Source organism: Clytia hemisphaerica, unplaced genomic scaffold (genome assembly GCF_902728285.1).
Source record: "Clytia hemisphaerica strain Z4C2 unplaced genomic scaffold, Clytia hemisphaerica genome assembly, whole genome shotgun sequence".
Taxonomy (NCBI): Eukaryota; Metazoa; Cnidaria; class Hydrozoa; order Leptothecata; family Clytiidae; genus Clytia; species Clytia hemisphaerica.
Window position 1 is genome coordinate 187,661 of NW_027104496.1, and position 6,489 is coordinate 194,149.

At 35.1% G+C, this 6,489-nt stretch overlaps 1 long non-coding RNA gene across 1 annotated transcript; it reads right to left on the bottom strand.

Moving 5' to 3' along the window:
• Positions 1-5,370: 5,370 nt before the first annotated feature.
• Positions 5,371-6,489, bottom strand: LOC136821686 (uncharacterized). Its single transcript, XR_010848792.1, has 2 exons — positions 6,210-6,489; positions 5,371-5,836 (listed from the first exon to the last, which is right to left on the bottom strand). It is a non-coding gene; the product is annotated as an uncharacterized lncRNA (long non-coding RNA).

Here is a 6,489-nt window from a genome sequence, read left to right on the forward strand (position 1 = left end):
AACGTCATAACCATGTATTTTCAAATCTTATAAAATTCATTATATTGACGCATATTTACACTATACAGATAAAGTGGATATTTTACGTACACATTTTATCCAGTAATCTATGACTTTTAAGACAGTCCTTCTTTTTTTTAACAGAGTCTCTACATCCAGTCGGTTCAGCTACCAAAGAACTGAACGAAACATTGCATTGGGAGGAGCGGGGTTTCAAACTTGATGTACCGACGTCTTGATGATCTTTTAAAAAGTCATAGACCTTTTCATAAATTACGTCACGAACATCACTTGCCTCGTTTTGAAATTATTGCCATGGTGATTTATCCCCAGCGGATTCTATTACAACTACTTTCTCTTCATAAAAAATCATTTAATGTCTCAAGAATATGATCACCATGGAAATTGTTTGAATACGAGGTCTATTCTATCTTAGTAAAATCAAACCCAACCCCCTTTTTTGTGTTAGGGTCAAGAGGTGGTTCACCTAATATCATTCGAGAAGAGAAGAGAAGAGGAATGGGAAAAGTTACAAACCTCTTTTTAATATGTTGTACAATTTCTTTAACAGTTTCGATACGACTTCTCACAACGTCTACAACACACAAAACAACCTACAACGAAAACAAGCTAGATGCTGAATGGACCTACCTGATGATGAAAGTTAGAGGAGAAAAATGAAATAAGGAGAAAAATGAAAACATTCAGTCAGAAGATATAGCGTTTAGCGAAAATGCATAACGCATTAAATTTTATTGAAAATCGAGCTCTGTCACATTTTATGTATTGCCAATTTGCATCAGTGTCGAAAAAATAGAAAAAATATAAAGTACAGCTCGAGGAATTCGAGAGAAACCGTTTTTCCGGCGATTCTCGGCTGTTCCGGCGATTTTTTTTAATTTCCGGCTTGTCATCAATCAGTTTTATTGATGGTGGGCATTGGTGCCATTATTGTGTGGAAAAACAAAGAAATATTAGTAAAAAGTCAAATAAAAATCTGCAAAAACGGCGATTTCCGTCATTAAAAACTTTTTCTCAAAAGTCGGACTCGCCCATTGTTTTGGGCATTGCTAATACGCATCTTTGAGCAAAAAATCAGAAAAAACTAATGAGCCAATCCCGAGAAAAGCTGTTCACAGACGAACGGACGAACAGACGAACGCAGATAATTTAAAGGACCTCCGAGGCATGTTCAAAAAAGGTTATGACCAGCTAATATACTAATCTGAAACTGTCATCGAAACACGCCATGGAAGATACTTTTCAATTTGGAATGAATCTTATTTTTCATATGAAATTCTTATTGTCAATAAAAAAAACAAAAAAAGCAGGGATTTCCAACTCCAAAGACCCTAAAACTTAAAACAGGCTGTTGTATTTTTTTGGGTCAGTTAAGCTACAGTCCGGATACCGGCAACTGTCCGGGGCACTCGATTCAAAAACAATCGTAAGAGTGGTCCAAAATAAGGCCTTTGAAATCGGACCCTTAAATTGGACCACACACGTACGGCAGATAATTTACCTTGAGCCCCCCTCCCCGGGGGCAACTAATATTTCTCCGAAACAAAAGAAAAAAGCTTCAAAGAGCTTGAATACCTGAATATGCTTGCAACCAGCTTCAGTTAAACTCAATACAGCCTCGTTGATAAAAGGTGCAATATCTTTTGTGAAAGTCTGTCGATCTTCGTAATATGAATTTTTCGTGATATCAAAAAAGGTTATTGACCCTTGAAGCGTAAATTTGACGGCCATGTTTTTCGGGGCCAGTTATTGGACTTTGAGCCATTCCTTGGTAACCTCGAGATGTGGGTTTCCGTTTTTCGTTTTGACCTGGGCAATAGATAATATAGAATGATGAAAGAACACTAAAAAACCCAGCTTCCATTAAGCCAATCATTAGATGCAACACAACAAAATTACTCTTCTGTGATTAATTGTAGGGGAGTCACTTTGCAATATTTCGGGGAAAAATCACCCCAATAGCATTTTATAATGGCCCACATTTGATGAAGTTTTCGTGAAAAAGTGCCAAAACCTTCATATTTTTGTGAAAATCACCCAAAAATAACCTAATATTGACCCCCCATTACCAACCCCCACTGCTTAATCCGCCGCCCCCTACAATTTTAAGCATATAAGAGTTGTTGTAGTTTGTTGCTTTACTGGCAATGATCTGACGCTCCTCACGTTGTTTAACATTCCTATGAGTTGTTTCTGGTGGATTTTGATCACAAGACAGCAACAATTATGTAACAACCCTTTTCCCGGTATCTCGACAAAACCCCGAATTAAAAAACATGATTGGTGAGCAAAGTGAGGAATAGGAAAGAAACCAGCCTTCTCCAAGTCAAGCGATCTTTTGGAGAAATCAAAGGTTTTGTTTTTAAATAAGAGTCATACCGTTTGCTTACTCATCAATTTTAATTCACAAGCATTTTCACATTGGATTGACACGGATGTGAAGCAAGATTGATCAGAAAGAGGAAAAGAAAATCTTTTTTTTGCTTATATCAGCACAATATAACAATAGGGAGACACCATCCTGATATGAAATATGTGTCTGATATGAAACGGAAATACTTATGTAAAAATAAAACCTTTAACTATCTTCTGAGCACTGATTGGTTTAAGGGGCCGTCCACATAGTACGTACGCACTAAGAAAGAGAGAAAATTGTTTTTTTGTCGACTTTTACACTTCTTATACGCATCAAAGAAAAGAAAAAGTTACTTAATAAACATTGAGTTTCATGTATGAAATAAAGGTCTGAACCAAACGATTTGAATTCAAAATTTTCTTCAACAGAGGGGGGGGGGGGGGTGAAAGAAAAAGTACGTACTTAGCAGGGGGTATAGCCATTTGCGTACAGGGGGGGGGTACTCGATTTTCGACATTTTAGTGCGTACGTACTATGTGGACGGCCCCTAATAGACTCATTTGTTGAGCAGACTTTTGGAAAGTTAGCCGTAAGTGTCTTAATTGCTGAGCATCAAGCAGAGAGCCATCAAAGTACCATTTTGGGAATCTTTGGTATGACCCGGCTGGGGTTAAACCCACAATCTTGCGAACTGTAGCCGGATGCTCTACCACTGCACTACGGTTGCTAATTAGCCGCAAGTACAGAATTTACTACAAAATGAACTTTTTGAAAGATTTGAATACCTGGCCGACAATCAGCGGTAAAATACCGACGGCTGTTCCATCCCGATACGTCTTTTCGACAGCATTTAAAAATCGATTCCATTTTATTTTCGAACGAAATCATAAATGTAATTATCGCGCCTCATTTCCCCATCCGTTGCTATGGAAATCCCAGCATCCTCTTGAATTTCCTATGCATCTTGGGTAGCTTTCAAAATGTTCTCCTCTAACTGTTCCGAAGTAAAAATCTCTTGTATTTTGTTGTACGATCGAAAGTCGCAAACATCGGAACCATTTTCCCCAATTCGGAATGTCCAAGTAATCCGATTTCGGCATACTTCCTATGGTTGTGGTTTGTAGACGTGCCATTTTCATTTCAGTGTTTGAAATATTCTGTTACTTTTTCGTGATAAAATAATATGGTAATCTAAAAGAAACAATCGATACTTTTAAGGACCTACCTGTTTCTAAAACGAATAATGAAAGTTTAATGAAGGCAATGTAGAAACAAAAACTGAATGATTTAAAATTTTGCAAGTTTTGGGCCCATAAATTTTTTTTCTCGAAAAATGAACTTTTTCATATGGCACACTGTAATTGTACGTCTTTGTACAAAAAAGTAGGAAAAACTGATGAATAGATTTTTAACAAAGTCCAAAAATTTGGGCATTTTTTGGGCCCAAATAATTTCTTTTTCGAAAATCGGGCTCTGTCACATTTTGGTAATCACCATTTTGCACGTTTGTGCCAGAAATCACAAAATTCCTAAGATTCAATCCCGAGAAAAGTCGGTAACAGAAAAACGGGCGAAAGGCCGGCGAAAGGACGTGCACCTAAATAAATTAACCTAATTTATAGGACCTCCAGGTAGGTCCAACAACTGGAGTGATCAAACATGATTTATAGCCTCATCGACTTTCCAAATCAACCAAAGTAGACCACCACACAATACAGACAATATTTTGAAAACCGGTTTCCTGTACTTTCAACTCAAACTATAGTAAGCTAATGTAAGAATGATTGGAGCACATTTTGCTCTATAACAAAAAAGAAACAAGATTCGCAAATATGCGACAAAATATTTCCCAACAACAGCTTTTAAAATTGTAATTTAAATTATTTTCTAACGATGAAACAAAAATTCTTGTCCTTACTTCTTCTTATTCTTTAACTCTATCAATCACTGTAAATAAAGTTATCAAATAAATATACTATAGAAAAGAGAGTATTTTACAAATACACCCTGATAAGAATTTGTTTTCTTCGCACACGCACGCGGTGATAGGCGCGAGCGTTGCACGTATAGAGGTTGTTTACATCAAATTTCTCGAGCGATACTTTCCTTGTGGTAACATACACGGAACCGTCCGCGATAGATGATCTAGACATGTTCACGGACTTATATCCGGATGACGGACTTTTGGCTATCATCCATGTTTCTTGCCTTTATAAATATTGTGTATCATGATACTAGCTGGTCTCTCTGCCAGTTTTTTAGAGAAGTTCTAAGAAATTTTACTTCCCATCGACCGGGTCGTAGGTAAAATATCTTAAATTAATGAATTAGAAAATTTTGCTTCGTTTATCTTTTAGACCACCTCTCCATATCAAATATCTGCAATTAATTCAAGATTGAAGAATTCGCAGCGCTTTTTTGGTTGCGGTGGCCCCAAGGCAAGGTGTACTGGGAGATCATTTTATCTACATCATTCATATATACTACTATAGCATGTTATCGTATTGAAATCTTGCCACGTGGGGCATACCCCCTAGATACCCAACAGTAGCCCAAATTCTTTAAGCACAAATTAACTTTTGGATTGGATACATTTTTCAGCATCTATTTTAACTTTAATAATATGGTATTTATTTTAATGATTTAACTCAAATTTTCTCAATTGGCGCTTTATTAAATTTTTGTGAATTTACTTTAGGTGCGGCGCGATATTAAAAGTTCAATTCAGTTTTCAGCAATTTTCAGTCTTTTTTGTCTAAATAATAAATGAAAAAGGAAGCAGCACAGAGAAGGGTTAATAAATTTGGATGTAAATACGGATTATAAACATTGAATATTAATATCAAAAGAAAGAAAAATAATATCAAAGTAACTATTTTTTCTTCGATAGCCAGTTAACTGTCCTGGCAAATATATTTTTGATGCCTTTTAAAAAAATCTATGATTGCCTAAAATGATTCCTAGAATTAGGGAAAGGGAATTTCATTTAATAAATTAGATAATCATTTTTTCTGTAAAATACAAATAATAAATAATGGATTAGTTAATAATTTTATAATGTAGTAAAGTTATTTTCAAAGTTTTGTTTTTCTAGTACTACTGCTTTTTAGAAAAGTAAAATTTACAAATGGTAAAATTGAATGTCAAACGATTGTTTTAAAACCCAAAGATTCGAGACTTGAATTTTGAGGGAGGGAGGAAGATGAAATGCACGGTATTGAAGATGTGAGTGAGTATAGAATAATGTAACGTCGAGAACGATCAACTCCTTTCATTTCACTTGCGACACATGTAGATATTTTAACGAGATTTTTGACAGGCAAACCAAACGGTGTAACGAAGAATTAGTCTACCTGCCGAATTTAAAGTATTTTCATTGCTTCATCATATTACACCAGCAGCAAGAGTGCAAAAGTATCAGGTATCAATGATAATTTCAGACAGACGAGTTTGTGCAACCTAAAAAATAAAGAGTAGGGAATTATTACCAATTTCAAAACTTGTCCATACCTTATTGGCGTAGCAAAAAAGGTCAAAACAGCAAATATAAATTTTTATTGGGGACCACGAAAATTAGAACAATCCCAAAACCAGAACTGTCTGATATAATATAATCCCTTATAAAAATTGTAACAGTTGCTTCGAAAAATTACATCATAAATTTTTGTGATTCATAATATGGGAAATCATAAGTTTAAAGTTTTTAAAAACATATCAGCATTTTATTCATATCCATTATGTCATTCTGTGAAATAAAAAAATTGAGAAAATCTCTTTCAACCATAAACTGTTAAGATCAACATAAGAAACATATTTTAAAATTTAATTTTACCTTTTCTTATGGGTCGTATCCTGAATATACATTTAGGTGACAAGTAAATTCTGGTCAACACTGATATGATGTTTGGCGAAGACATTTGGTTGACGGTTTTGAAGATACGATTCAATCCAGTGCCAAATTAATTTGAATACTTAATCCACTTCCACTCCCACTTGTTATACTTCAGCCGAACAACTGAATTCATTCTGGTCTAGTACCAATTATTTCAACAAGCAAATCCATCCAAATATAAATTTTCATTGTTAATGTCTTGCATATTAATTTGTTAGCT